We start from the raw sequence: 16,509 nt of genomic DNA on the forward strand, positions 1-16,509 counted from the left end.
CCTTGCATAATCCAAGGGCAAAGCACCTCATGCCCACCTCTTGAAGTTCCAAGCCCTAGTGCAGGTCTGCTGTAAGACCCCAAACCCCTGCACAAGGCAGTCTATAGTGTGCCTAGCTGGTGTAGATCCAGAGCCCAAGCCTGAATTGAGCCCTGAACCCCAGCACAGGGTAGCTCACAGTGCTCTGAACCCTGAAAACTATTAGCATTCCCTGGGGGAGACTGAGTCAGCAGTGGGAGGTGGCTTTCAGAGCTCCCAGTCCCAAAGCCATCATGCTATCCTAGAAGAACTGAAACTTACAGATCTCAAACTATACCATAAAGCAGTAATCATCAAAACAATTTGGTCTGTGCTAAGAAGTAGGTCGAGAGATTAGATGCACAATATACAAGGGTAAATGACTTTAGCAATCTAATATTTAATAAAACAGCTTTTGGGATAAGAACTCACTATTTGACAAAAAATGATGGGAAAACTGGAAAACAGTATGGAAGAAATGATATTTAATATATTTTATTTTCCCAATTACATATAATAATTTTCAACACATGTTTTACTACACCAAGATAGGATAAAAATGGGCACATGATTTAGACTTAAAGGATGAAACCATAAATAAATTAGGGGAACATAGAATAGTTTACCTGTCAGATCTATGGAGAAGGGAAGAATTAATGACCAAACAAGAGATAAGAGAAAACATTACAAGATGTAAAATGAATAATTTTTATTATATAAATTTAAGAGGGTTTCTAACACAAAATCAATGTAACTAAGATTAGAAGGGAAACAATAAACTGAGTTTTGGGGGGGGTTATAGCAAATCTCTCTGATAAATAATATGAAAGAAAAGGAAAGTGATAAAATTTGGGGGAGGTGGCAAAATTGGGACACTAATGCATTATTGGTTGAGTTGTGAATTAACTTAACTGAAGGACTTATGACAAAGACTGCTACCCCCCTTCAGAAAAAGACTGTTGTAGTCAGAATGCAAATCAAAGCATACTCTTTTTTACTTTATTTTATTTGTGTTCTTATTTGGGGGTTTTGGTTTTATATAAGTACTCTTTTATAACAATGACCCATGTAGAAGTGTATTTTATACAATAATACATGTATAACCCTGATCAAATTACTTACCATCTCTAGGAGGAGGAAGAGAAGAGAAAGAGGGAGACAATTTGGATCTTATTATTTTGGAAAACATATATTGAAAATTATTATATGTAATTGGGAAAATAAAATATCTTAAGGAAAGAAAGAAAGAAAGAAAGAAAGAAAGAAAGAAAGAAAGAAAGAAAGAAAGAAAGAAAGGAAGGAAGGAAGGAAGGAAGGAAGGAAGGAAGGAAGGAAGGAAGGAAGGAAGTAATGGTCTGGACTAGGGCAATACTTTTATATGGCTAGGGATTAGGAGAGCAGGAGGTGGAGAGAAAGGGTGAAGGAACATGTTGGTTAAAGGGAAGATGGAATACTGAAAAGTAACAATAATAATGGAATTAACTATAAGATGTCCATGTTGGTGAAATGTGACAGGAGGATGATAGAGCCTTTTCAAACTAGATTCACCAACTGTTTAAAAATTTAATCTATTTATTCTTTTGTTTAATTAACAAATATTTACTAAGTCACTCTCATGTGCAAGACACTGTAGGAAACAAAGATGACAACAGATAGTTGTAGATATATTCACACTAGGTGGCAGCATGTGGAAACAATAAACTATTAGTGGTAACAATAGAATACAGAAAAACAGATAAGGAATTACATTAGAAGATCATTATTAAAAGGGATGTTATTACTGAGGGTACACAAAATAAATCTTCTTATTTGTTCGTCCATAGGCAAACCTAAAATGTCTTATACTTCATGTTCTTTTCCACAGACAAATTCTTAAGCGGCACAGAATCAATTTCTTTGAGAAAGCTTTTTAATATATTGGCAGCACTGTTTCCATGGACTAAAATGGTATCCGTCAGTTTTCTGGCTTGCAGAGACATCTATTTTTTTCTTTAATAACATCATGTTCCTATCCAGGATACAAAATACACAGGTTAAATGCTGAAATGGAGTCATTCTGTTTTTTGAATTAATGTCAGGTTACATTTTATGTCATTTCCTTGGTTTCTATTTTTCTCTTCAGCATTGACGAGATCTGACAAAATGTCATTGTTGTCTAATTTTCTCCAGTTGTAAAATTTAACTCTCAAGCATCCATTTCACTAAATTTCTACTGAAATCCTTCTACAAATCAGCGTTAATCAATGTCCATTGTGACTGCATATTCTGGATGATTTTCTCCAGGTCCAACGTGAATAATTATTCATCATCATTTTTGTTCCCTAGGAGAGCTGTTCAAGGAGGGGAGGGTAACTACATTGAAACTGATCAATAAGCTCTTGTCCATGGAAACCTTGGAAACCATTTGGCATGTTCTCCTAAAGATCCTTTCCAGATTATCCTGATTCTAAGGCTACATACAGGCATATCATTCTGAGGAACTTTCAAACCTGCTTTCCTTCTAGTTCTCAAAGCAGATTCTCCCTTGGAAAACAAGAAAACATGATAAATGCTGGAATAAGAAGACCTAAGGAACTCCTTTCTAGACTGGAAAACCAAGGCTTCTCCAAAACCGAGCATTTTTTTGTGGCAATACAATTCTCTTTGGCTTACTAGTGGGGCCCAGATAAACAGAATCACAGAATTTTAAAAGTGGAAGAGATGATCATTTACTTCAATCCTTTTATTTTACTGTACTAAAAAATTAGCTGACACTTTCAATAATTTTTCCAAAGTAGTAAACCCACATAAATCATCAGCAATTCTATATATCTCCAAGAATTCAAGAAGAGATAGTAAGAGATAACCTTCAAACTAACTGTAGGTAGAATAAAATACCTAGGAATATATCTGCCAAAATAAACCCAGAAATTATATGAATATGATTATAAAACACTTCTTGTACAATTAAAGTCATATTTAAATAATTGGAAAATGATAATTGCTCATGAGTGAGAAGATCCAATATAACTAAAATAACAATGCTATCTAAACAAATCTACTTATTCAATGCCATCCCAATTTAATTGCCAAAAAAAGAACAATTATTTTATTAAGCTAGAAAAAAACACAAAATTTATTTGGAGAAACAGAAAAAAAGATAAAAATATCAAAGGAACTAATGAAAAAATATAAAGGCAGTACCAGATTTTTAAGTATATTATAAAACAATAATTATCAAAATTATCTGGTACTGGCTAAGAGATAGAAAAGTAGATTAATGGAACAGAACAGACATGCACCAAGCAGTTACAAAAGATTACATTAACCTTGTGTTTGACCAAGGTAAAGATTTGGAATATGAATTCACTATTTGGTAAAAATTGTCAGAAGAACTGGAAAGAAGCCTGGCAGAAACTAGATACAGAATAATATCTTACACCATTTACCAAGATAAGTTCAAAATGGATACATGATCTAAGCATAAAGGGAAATATTATAAACAAATTAAAAGATCAGGGAACTATCAGACTTATGAAAAGGAAAATTTATGAATAAATAAGAAATAGAAAGCATTGTGAGATATAAAATGGATAATTTAAAATTTTAAAATACATTAAATTGAAAAATTTTTGTACAAATAAAACTAATGCAGCCAATATTAGAAGGAGAGCGGTAAGCTGGGGGAAATTTTTATGGACAGTTTTTCAGAAAGAAGTCTTATTTCTAAATATATAGAGAACTTTGTCAAACGTATAAGAATATGAACCATTTCCCAACTGATAAATGGTCAAAAGGCATAAACAGTTTTTGGATGAAGAAATCAAAGCTATAGTTATATGGGAAAATGTTCTAAATCATTATTGATTAGAGAAATGCAAATCAAAACAATTCTAAAACATCATCTCATACCTATTAGATTGGCTAAAATGATAAAAGGGCAAAATGGCCTTTGTGACCACACAAGAGATAGAAAGCATTATAACATGTAAATTTAATGATTTTTATTGTATTAAATTTTAAGAGTGTATTAAAAAAACAATATGATGAAGATTAGAAGGGAAACAATAAACTGGGAGGGATGAATTTTAAAGCGAATCTCTCTGGAAATGTTATAATTTCTCAAATTTATAGAAAACTAAGTCAAATTTATAAGAATACAAGTCATTCCCCAAAGGAAAATGTTCAAAGGATATGAACAAGCAGTTTTCAGATAAAGAAATCGAAGATCAATAATCATACAAAAATGTCCTAAATCACTCTTGATTAGATAAATGCAAATTAAGACAACTCTGAGATATCACCTCATACCTATCAGATTGGCCAATATGATAGCAAAGGAAAGTGACAAATGTTGGAGGAGATGTGACAAAATTGGGATACTAATGCATTACTGGTAGAGTTTGTGAAATGATCTAATCATTCTGGAGGGTAATTTGAAATTATGTTTAAAGGGTTATAAAACTGTGCATACTCCTCGATCCTATAAATCAGTGGTTCCCAAACTTTTTTGGCCTATCACCCCCTTTCCAGAAAAAATATTACTTAGTGCCCCCTGTCACATACCATCACCGCCCCCTTACAGTTATTCACCACCCCCAAAGGCACCTGTGGCCATCACTGATCTCCTGGATCGCTGCAGCACCCACCAGATAGTGGTGGTGCCCACTTTGGGAATCACTGCTATAAATCCTGTAAAAGTGGGGCTGTATCCCAAAAAGATCACAAAACAAGGGAAAGGACCTACTTGTACAAAAATATTTATAGCAGCTCTTTTTGTGATGGCAAAGAATTGGAAATTGAGGGGATGTCCATTAGTGGAGGAAAGTTTGGACAAACTGTGGTGTAGGTTAGTGATGGAATACTATTGTTGTATAAGAAACAATGAGCAAGATGATTTTTGGGAAAAGCTAGAAAAACCTACATGAACTGATGCAAAGAAAAATAAGCAGAACCAGGAGCATATTGTATACAGTAACAGCAATATTATACAATGATCAACTGTGAAAGATTTGGCTATCTCAGCAATACCATGATCCAGGAAAGTTCAGAAGGACTTATGACAAAGAAAGAACTATTAAGAGTCAGAATGCAGATCAAAGCATACTATTCTTCCAATTAGTTTATTTATGTTTTTGTTTTGGTTTTGCATGAGTGTTCTCCTGCAACAATGAGCAATTAAAAAAATAAATTCTAAAAAAAATTTTTAAAGAATGACTTGCATTTGACCACCTCCTGAGAAAGAACAGATAAATAGAAATAAGTAAGACCGTTTTATATATACATTCATCTTTTTTTTCAAATGATGGGGGTAAGAAGGGAGGGAGTTAATTAATTAATTTAAAAATGAGATTGAGAATCAGAAAGGTTCAGTGACTTACCTGAGTCACATAGCTAATAAACAGCAAAATTAGAACTAACTCAGGTATCCTGTCAATCTAGTCCTTTTTAGGAGATGGGCAAAATATCAAATAAATCCCACCTGGCCATTGGTTTCATACTCAATGACGTCATCATAGTCTTTCTACAATGCTATTGCTATTGTTGTTCTTGTCTTATAATTATAGGATTTTAGGACTGGAAGGAATATTAGAAATCATCTGATCTGGCCTAACCCTTTCAGTGTTTTATATCTACTCACATATTTCATTGGTATCATGCTGAGTTACATGTCTGGCTTACATAGTGATGTAGGTCTTACTTAAAATTTTTATTAAAATTCTAAATTCCTTGTTATTTTTTCTTTTCTCATTCACATTTTCCATTCTTAGGAACTTGTGTAAACTTTCAATTTCATATTAATTTTCATAAAAATGAAAAGATAAAGATAATTACCATTGAAAAAAATGGTTTTGTATATCTGGCCTTGCCCAAATGTGGGAAGAATGCTTTGCTTAGTATTTGCCATTTGCTGATTGCCACCTGCTGGACGACATCAGAACTGTGATTTCCCGATTTCTTACTTCTTGGTAGTAAGAAATTGATTTCTGTGTTGAAGAAAATATCAGTACTGTACCTGCACTTTAGGTACAAGGCTGCCCCAAATAATGTTTTATCATTTTTTAAGCTTAATCTAACACTATGGCCAACTATGATGCCAAAGGACCAATGAGGAAACGTGGTCCCCACTCTTGACAGAGAGATGATGCAGAATGGAACATTTTTTTGGACATTGTGATTGCAATCAGCATAGTATCCGACACATAGTTGGCCCCTAAAAAAATGGTTGTTGATCTGATTCACTCCACTGTCTCTCCGAGCACTTCCCTTTTGGAAAACTGTTTTCGATCTTGGTCTTGTGAACAGAATGTTTAAGAGGCGGCACAGAACTAAGGGTCAGGAAATCTGGGTTCTCTCTAGTTTAAGCTTTGGCCCTAACTGGATGCATCACTTTGGGCAAGTCACTTAACATCTCTGGGCTTCAATTTCCTCATTTGTATACTGAACAAGTCTCAAGGTCCTCTCTAAAAGAATTTTCTAGCTGTGTAATTTCCTAAATTCTGTAGTAAGGTGTTTCTTTTTCCTAGGATTAATTTTCTGGGTTTGTTTCAAGAAAAGGACTATGAGAATTAATGCAATATTTGGGGTTTTGTGATAATAAATGTCTAGCGAATGAATATTAACATGACAGCAAAGTGTATTAGTATTTTAAATAAAGGTGGGCAAACTTTGCTAGGCAGACCTTTCAATATGTATAGCCTTGTTAATGCAATAATTGTGAAGAAATAAAATGGTAAAACTCCATTTTTCCAACCCTTACTTTCTGTTTTAGTAATAATTTTAAGGGAGAAGAGCAAGGGCTGGGCAAATGGAGATAATTTGCCTGGGGTCTGAGTGCCAGTTTTGAACCCAGGTCCTCCCAACTCAGGCCTGGTATTCTATTCACTGTGCCACCTAGCTGCCCTGGTAAAATTCCATTTTTAAGGAAATGGGTCAGAACTGAAGTTATACAAGAATACCTTAGAGATATCACAAGTTTGCTTCTTGACCCCTACAATAAAGTGATTCTCTCAACAAAGCAAGTAGAATGAAATTTTTTGTTTCCCAGTGAATATAAAAGTTATGTTTATATACTACACTGTAGTCTATTAAGTGTATAATAGTATTATGTCTGAAAAAACAGTGTATATGCCTTAATTTAAAATACTTTATTGCTAAAAAAAATGCCAATCATCATCTGGGCCTTCAATGAATTGTAATCTTTTTGCTGGTAGAGGGTCTTAACCTCAATGTTGATGGCTGCTGACTAATCAGGTGGTGGTTGTTGAAGGTTGGAGGAGCTGTAGAAATTTCTTTCTTACTCTCTTTCTTTTTTCTTTCCTTCCTTCCTTCTTCTTTCCTTCCTTCCTTTCTTCCTCCTTCTCTTCCTACCTCAATCTCTCTCTTCCTCTCTGACTCTCTCTCTATTCAGTTGAATAAATATTTATTCAGTGCATATTATGTGCCAGGAACTGTGCTAAGAACTGAGGATAGAAATATGAAAAAGAATGAAGGTCTCCAGCCTCGGGAGCTGATAATTTAATGAAGCCTAATCAAAAGAGTCCAATCTAACTATTCACCCCCCAAAAACCTAGTAGCTGAAGAAAAGCTATTGTTTTAACTATGATATAGTTAGATTTGTTGTTGTTGAGTCATTTGCCTCTTCCAACTCTTTTTGACCACATTTGGCTTTCCATCCTATCTTTGGCACATCTCGGCTAGATGATCCTGGACAAGTCCCTTAACCTGAGTGCCCCAAGGAACTCTCTAAGTTTAAACTTTGAATAGAGCCCCTTTCCAGTCCACCTCTCCCAGAGATGTCTTCCTGTCCTAGAAGTCAAGCATAGCAGAGGCTTTCTAGGGTGCAGTTGTTTCTATAAGAACAAGTCCTATTGTCTGAAGTGGCATTTAGCAAAGATATTCAAGTTAAAACCTGTTTTTTAAATAAGTGTTATGATGATTCTAACTGGTGACAGAGATCTCTTTTGTAAAGCATCATGACACGTAATTTCTATAGAACACAACTATCTATTAGGATCAAATAATTTGTTTTTAAACCATTTTTTATCAACTCTGTGATTTGTTCATTTAATTTTATGGTTCTCTGTCAAAGACAAGCAGTTGAATGAATGAGTCATGAATAGTCTTTTACTATTTCTCCTACATGGAAAATATAATTCTCAGTTCTCTAGAGAAAAAATGAACAGCTTCAACATTGCTGGATTTGTAAAAATAAAGAGTTTTAGAGGATGAGAAGAAAGGCAAGAAAAGATAATTGCTGCCTAATATTGACATAGTATGGGATTTGTATGAATAAGCTTTATCAGTAAAATAGTATGTTATTAGATAGCCTTTATAACCAACTCCATGAGGAAGAAACATTTGAACATTTTTGTAGATCTTTGTTAGAATGAGTCCAGTACTCCTGTACCAGGGAGGACTAGGGCAAGAAAACAGGATGGATAGCTATAATTGGGGGGCTCTCTCCATTGTCACCACATAGATGAGATCACACAGACTCATTAGAGCCCTAGACTAGGCAGTTAGGAATCATATTCCCATCTTCCAAAGAAGAAGTCAATAATAATAGTATTAATATACCTAGAAGTTTGCAAAGCACCTAACAACTATTATCTCCTTTTATCCTCACAACCACCCTGTAAGTCCTATCATCATCTTCATTGTATGGATGAGGAAACTGAAGCAGACTGAACTCAAAAGACTTATCCAGGGTCAGACAGCCAGTATGTATCTGAAGCTAGCTTTGAACTTGGGTCTCCTTATGCTGGACCCAGTCACTCTATCCATTATATTTCCTCTCTGTCTAATGGTTCCTGTTGTAAATTAACAGCAAGACAAGGAAGAAATTTCTCTCTGTAAGAGAAAAGGAGAGGTAGCATGACAGTAGATAAAGAACTGGCTTTTTTTGTTCTGTTATTTTCAGTCAGGTCTGACTCTTTGTGACTCAATTTGAGGTTTCTTGGCAAAGATACTAAAGTGGTTTGCTATTTCCTCCTCTAGCTCATTTTTATAGAAAGGAAAATTGAGGCAAACAGGATTAAGTATCAGACACTAGCAAGTGTCTGAGGATAAAAATCTGAATTTAGGAAGATGAGTCTTCCTTAATCCAGGTCTGGCACTCTATCCACCCAGATGCTTTAAAAAAACTGGTTACAGTCAGGAAAATCTGGCTTTCAATCCCATCTTTGACATATCTTGGCTAGATGATCCTGGGCAAGTCCCTTAACCTGAATGCCCAAGCAACTCTCTGAGTATGTTTTAGAAAAATTAATTGTTGATCTATTTAGTAAGAGGAGTTTCTTCCCCAAACGACTCCCTACCTTGAAATCACAGGTCTGAATCTAAAGATGAGAAAATCTTCATTCTGTTGCTTTTTTCTTCCTCTAAACTCTGGGTTCTTTGAGATTTATTTGGTTTTAGTTTTAGCCACTTAGTTTCATTGCGTGAAATTTGGGATTGGAGGTGGGGTTTTGAGTCAGGTTGGCTGAGGTGATTCAGTTAGAAAGTTAAAACTAAAATGACTGCTTAAAAGAACTGTGAAGATCTCTTCAGTTTACGAGTCAAATTCTTTTAACAATTGACTTGTTAGGAGGATGGGAAATGTAACATAATTTGCTAATTTGTCAGTGCAGGAAATGTATCATCAGAAAAAGCCTTTGACAAAATACACCACCTAAAAATACAAATACAAAAAAAATAAAAAATACAAATACAGCAATTTGCCTATCATCTGCATTGCAACCAAAATTAGAAGGGAAGCAACAAATTGGGAAAAAATCTTTATAACAAAAACCTCTGACAAAGGTCTAATTACTCAAATACATAAGGAGTTAAATCAAAGAAACAAGCCATTCCCCAATCAATAAATGGGCAAGGGACGTGAATAGGCAGTTTTCAGATAAAGAAATCAAAAGTATCAATATGCCCTTCAATTGGGGAATGGCTGAACAAATTGTGGTATCTATTGGTGATAGAATATTACTGTGCTGAAAGGAACAATGAACTGGAGGAATTCCATGTGAACTGGAAAGACTTCCAGGAATTGATGCAGAGTGAAAGGAGCAGAACCAGGTGAACATTGTACATAGAGACTGATACACTGTGGCACAATCTAATGTAATGGACTTCTCTACTAGCAGCAATGCAATGACCCAGGACAATTCTGAGGGACTTTAGAAAAAGAACGCTACCCACATCCAGTTTGTGGGAGCAAAAACACAAAAGAAAGACATAAGATTGATCACATGGTTTGATGGAGATATGATTGGGGTTTTGATGTTAAAGAATCACTCTACTGCAGATATGTATAACATGGAAATAGGTTCTGAACAACAATATATGTAAAACCCAGTGGAATTGCTTGTCAGGTCTAGGAGGGGGGAGGAAAAGGGGTGAGGAATCATGAATCATGTAACCATAGAAAAATATTCTCAATTAATTAATTAATTTAAAAAAAAAAAAGAAAAGAACATGTATCACCAGATAAGAAAGCAGCTGCCCCTGGGGCCAATGGCTATGAGACAGACCATGCTATGATTCTGTTCAGAAGAAAAAGAACATTGTAATGTTATTCAATTAATAAGGTTCTACCTGTGACCAGACTTTTATCCTAGATCTTACTTTCATTGCTTAGTTTGTTTTTTAAAAGCTTTGGATAGATAAATGATCCTTTTATCCATATGGGCTACTAAGTGACAGTAATCTGAAAGGGTTTATATATCCGTCTAAGCACTTCACTTGGATTACCTAGGATTAATTTAGTAACTGGGGAGAAGCTGGTTGTGTCAAGGTAGACAAGGGATTTATCCATCTAATTGGAGATTTAAAAAATAGGACAGGAGAAATATTGCCCTAATGATCATCTTAGGATTAGTAATCATAATTGATGTTTATTGAACTATAGAATCCCATAGGACTATAGGCAAAAGCTTATAATGCCTAACATACATAGGCAGCACAAAAGAATATCACACCAAAATTGCTAGAATATATTTAATAAATTGTTTTAAATAATTATGTTTAAAAAACATTTTACTCTTAGATTCTTCCTCAGGCTACTACTGATTCTCCCAGACTAAGAACTGTGTGATCTTGGGTAATTCATTTCCCTTACTGGGTTTTCATTTCCTGATTTCTGAAATGAGAGCATTGGGCTCAAGATGCACTGACCTCTTGTATTTATACCTTAGAAACTGGCAAATATTTCAAATTGGGGCTTGAATTAATGTTTTGTTTCCTTGATATGTAACAGATTTTAAAACATTATTCTGAGAAGCTATCCATTGGTTTTACCAGTCTGCCAAGGAACCTGTGATTAACAAGTCTACCTATATACACACACATATATGTAGCCATGGGCAAGCCACTTAGCCTTTCACCCCATCAGGCAACTCTTGAAGACTACAAATTATGAACAAGTTGTTGCTCTCCATTAGTGGAAAGAGTTTGCATATTGGAAATTCCATATAATGATGAAATCACAAATCCTGTCCTTTTCCCATCTCTCTCTCTCTCTCTCTCTCTCTCTCTCTCTCTCTCTCTCTCTCTCTCTCTCTCTCTCTCTCTCTCTCTCTCTCTCCTCCTTACCCCTCACTTATTCTTCCTTCCTCCCCCATCCCTTCTTTCTTTCTCCTCTCCCTCCTTTTCTCTCTCTCCTTATCTATCTATATTTAAATAAAATCTATCTAAATAGCTATCTCTAGATATCTTTATTGCATTCAGTACCATGCAAGGCTCTATACATAAGAGTATCAGATCACCTCATTCTCAATATAAGTGCCTTTAAATGATGTTTAAAAAAATGTTTCAATCCAGTTTCAAAGGATGAACATTAGTTACCACTGAGGCTTTTAGAGTTCTAATAAAGTAGCTAAACAAAATGGTGGTATCTTTAGAATAAGTAAACAACTTCCCAAATGAAGACCCAAGGTGACTATTTTGAAGAGGATGTCCCTCATTTGGAATTAAGATCATAGATTTAGAGCTGAGAGAGACCTATCTAGTCCAAACCTCATTTTACTGTGGAGGAAATTGAGGCCCACAGAAATTAATTTGCCCATGGCCACAGAGAGGACCAGAGGGGGAGAGCTGGGTTTTGAATCCAGGTCCTCTGCTGCAGATTCATCGCTCTTTCCATCACAGCGGCTGTCTCTGTACTGTTTTATTAGTTAAAAGGTCAGGCCCATTATCTTATTGTTACACTGTGTACCAAAATCCTTGTTCATTCAACAAGTATTTATCAACCATCTGTTGCCTAGCAACCAGCTTTCCAGCATGACTGATTACTGGCCTGCCTGTTTTTCTGTTCCAGCGAATGTACCGCTGTGGAATATTCATTTGGAACATGTAAAAGGACTAGGAAATTAATAACCAAAAAAAAAGGCCTCAAAGACTTTAATAAAAGAAAAAAATGAACACTGTTTTCAGATTTGGAGTTTCCCACAGGTAAACCTTTAAGAACAAAATTTCCTTTTGAAGCAGGATTAAACGGAAAGTGTATTATATAAATGATTTTAAAATAATTTAACACTCAATGATCAATTCTTCCAAACCAATGCAACAAGACTAAAAGGGAAACAATAAATTTGGGGGAATATTTTATAGTAAGTGAATCCGACAAAAGCCTCATTTCTCAAATATATAGAGAAATGAGTCAAATTTAAAGAATACAAGGCATTCATTCCCCAGTTGAAAAATGGCCAAAGGATATGAAAAGAAAGTTCTCAGAGGAAGAAATGAAAATTATCTATAGCCATGAAAAGACACCCCAAGTCATTATTGATTAGAAAAATGCAAATTCAAACAACTGAGAAACCGCCTCATACCTATCAGACTGGCTAATATGACAGAAAGGAAAATGATAAATATTGAAGAGGAAAATTGGGACACTAATACACTCTTGGTGCAACTGTGAACTGATATGACCATTTTGCAGAGTAATATGGAACTAGGCTCAAAGGGTCAAAAAAATTACATATACTCTTTGATCCAGCAATACCACTACTGGATCTGTATCCCTAAGAGATTAGAGATGAAGGAAAAAGACCTATTTGTATGAAAATGTTTTTAGTGGTTCCTTTTGTAGTGGCAAAGAATTGGAAACTGAGGAGGTGTTCATCACTTGGGGAATGGATGAATAAGTTGTGATACACAGTTGTAATGGAATATTATTGCATTGCACCATAAAAAATGATGAATAGGATAAGTTTGAAAAAAAACCTTGGAAAGATATATATGAATTGATGCAAAGTGAAGTGAGCAGAATTAGGAGAATATTGCATACAGTAACAGAAATATTATATGATAATCAATCATGAAATGCTAAACTATTATCAGCCAAGCAAGTTCCTAAGATATCCACAAGGGACCTATGGTGGAAAATGCTATCCACTTCCAAAAAAGGAACTGTTGGAGTCTAATTACAGATCAAAGCATACCATCTTCCACTTAATTTTCTTCATGAGTTTTTTTATTATATGTGATATGTGTCTTTTGTCACAGCATGAGCAATATGGAAATACATATTGCATGAAAACACTAGTATAGCCTATATCAGATTATTTACTGCCTCAGGAGGAGAGAAGAAAGAAAAAAATTCTGAATCCTAAAATAGGAAAAAAAACTGTCAAAAATTGTTTCTACATATAACTAAAATAATTAATTAAAAAGAAAAAGAAAAAATCCGTTCTTTGTAGATTGCTAAAAAAATTTTTTTAAGATCAATTCTTCCCTTTGAAAGCAGAATAAAGAAAACTGCAGAATTTTTTCTTTTATTATAGATTATTTTAAATTTCTTTATGGAGACAAAAATTTATCAGAATGTAGAATTAATTGAGGACAAGACTAGAGTGTTTCTTTTTCTTCTAGATGGTTTGTTAAATGAAATGGAAGCATAACAAGCACATCTTGACAGAACTCAGGATGACACAGCTAAAGCTCAGAGGATGAAAGGGAAGTCATGAGAGTTCAATTTTGAAATGGACTCTATCAACTAACAAACATGTATAAAGCATTTTCTATATGACAGGTACTGTGCTGAGCTTTGAGGATGAAAAGAAAGGTAAAAACATGAAAATAATCTCTGCTCTCAAGGAGTTTTATATACTGGTGGAGAAGATGATATGTAAATAAAGAAGAACAAGCAGCAGCTGGGGAACAGCAGAAACATTGGTTTGAATTTAAATCTTGAAAGAAGTCAGAAATGTCAAGGAGCAGAGGTAAAGAGACATTCCCATAATGTACAAGGGCACAAATGGGTGATGGAATGTTCTTTGCCAAGAATAGCAAGAAGGCTGGTATCCCTGGACCATACTGTCCATGTAGGGGAGTAGTATGAGAAAAGAAGGAAGGTAGGAAGGGGCCAGTTTGTGAAGAGACAGAGAACTTCATATACGACCTTGGAGGCAACAAGGAGTCACATACTCAGATTTCTATTTTTAGGAAGTAGATAATAGGTTTAAAAAGAGATCATTGAGGGCACCAGCTAGGGGGCTATAGAGCACCAGGCCTGGAGTCAGGAGGACCTGGGGTCAAATTTAGCCTCAGATAAGTCCCTAGCTGGGTATCCCTGGGTAAGTCACTTAACCCCAACTGTCTAGCCCTTGCCCTTCTAAGAGTTGTTACTAAGAAAGGGTTTTGAACTGTTAGAGTAGAAATGCAGATGAAAGTATATGATTTTTCACTTGTTTATTTGGGTATATATTTTGTAGTTTGGGTTTTATAAGATTAGTCACTCACAAAAATGAACAATATGGAAATGTTTTGTGGGACAATACATGGCATAACTCAGATTGAATTCCTTGCCAGCTCCAGGACCAGGTAGAAAAGGAGGGAGGGAAACAATTTGAATCATATGACTTCAGAAAACTTATGTGAAAATTTATCATACAATTGGTAAAAAAAAAAAAAGAAGAAAGAAAGAAAGAAGGAGGGAAGGAAGGAGGGAGGGAAGGAAGAAAGGAAGAAAAGAAGTGTTATTTTTGAAAATGATGATGATGGCCGAGATTAAAAGGGAGAATAGTATTTTAATAAAAGCCATGCTGATAGAGATAAATCAACCATGTGCCTATAAGGAACCTATTCAAACTGCCGCATCAGCCATTTTACCTTTCGTATCTTCCCGCGCCCAGGTAGCTAAAGAGGAAGTTCAAAGTCACTTCCCAATATTTAAAGCCGTCCCTCACCTTGTAATCTAAAACAGGAAACCCGTTGGACCACGGGAAATGTAGTTCCAAATATCCCATGTGATTTTAAATAATACATTACCCCCCTGAGATCCGTTGAAAAAGACTGGTCTTTTTCAGTGGATCTTAAACCAAAAGTAAAGAGGATAAAAGCTAGCCGCATTGACAAAAAGCCAATTTGGGGCAGTCCCCTATTGGCATAAGAGTGTCCATTCAAAATAAATGCATTCAACTCATTCAACCCCCATAGTTCAAATCAACTGCACCCCAAAGTTCAAATTTGGTCTTCATGGTCCAGTGAAGGTTCTTTAGGCATCTTTTGGTGCCTCCACCGAACAGGTTCATTGTCTGGATTCTGGGGAGATGGCAAAATCCTTATCCTGAAATTACTCTCAAAGAATTTAAATTTTATATTATAGATTATAAAGTATACATTTTCTTCTGAGAATTATACATTACCCCCCTGAGATTACTCCTAAAGGAGTAAAAATTAACTTGCATTATAGATTATAATTCAGACATTATGGTTATAAAAACTTAACACACACCCCCCTGAGGAAAATTTTAAATAACACATTATTCCCCTGAAGAGGTCAGCTAAGGATGCATGGCTGAGTCACGGGGTTTGTATGAAATCAGCTGGCAAAAGAAATAATAAAAAGAATAAAATTCAAAAAAAAAGGAGAAAAAATTAACTTGTGAATGAAATGTAAAATGTGCAAAAAAATGTAAGGAAAATAAACTTATAACAGGCCTTTGAATCAAGGCCCAATTAAAGTGATTTAAGCAATTTGCTATTACCCATTCAGGGCCAGAACTCTATATATAGAGAGAGAAATAAGGGAAATGCCTTTCTTTGATCTGATTGCTTTCAACTTCTCAGTGAAATGAGCCAATAACCAACCAATCTTAGGTACTTCACTAGGAATTTAAGTTGAGGGGACCCACGTCCTCTAAAGTTTTAGAAAAGACTGGGACTCCAGGACTCAAACCCCAATTTTCAAGCCCTTGGGTATTGGCAATAGAACTGCAATCCATGCAGATTCTCAGTCAAATCTCTGTGACCATGTGGCTCGGCACTTCTCCTGGAATCAGACAGAGAGGCATTAAATCACAGTCCCATAGTCTCAGGCTCTTCAGGTATTTGCATTAAGCTTATATCACTGTAAAATAAAAAAAAAGGATAAATAATGATTATACATGTACTTCCAGTACAAGATGAGAAAAAGAAAAAATCAATTGCTCTAATTAAAAAAAGAATGTTTTAAAAATAAACAAATATATATATATATATATATATATATATATATATATATATATATATATATAT

The sequence above is a fragment of the Gracilinanus agilis genome, chromosome 2 (assembly GCF_016433145.1).
Source record: "Gracilinanus agilis isolate LMUSP501 chromosome 2, AgileGrace, whole genome shotgun sequence".
Classification (NCBI taxonomy): domain Eukaryota; kingdom Metazoa; phylum Chordata; class Mammalia; order Didelphimorphia; family Didelphidae; genus Gracilinanus; species Gracilinanus agilis.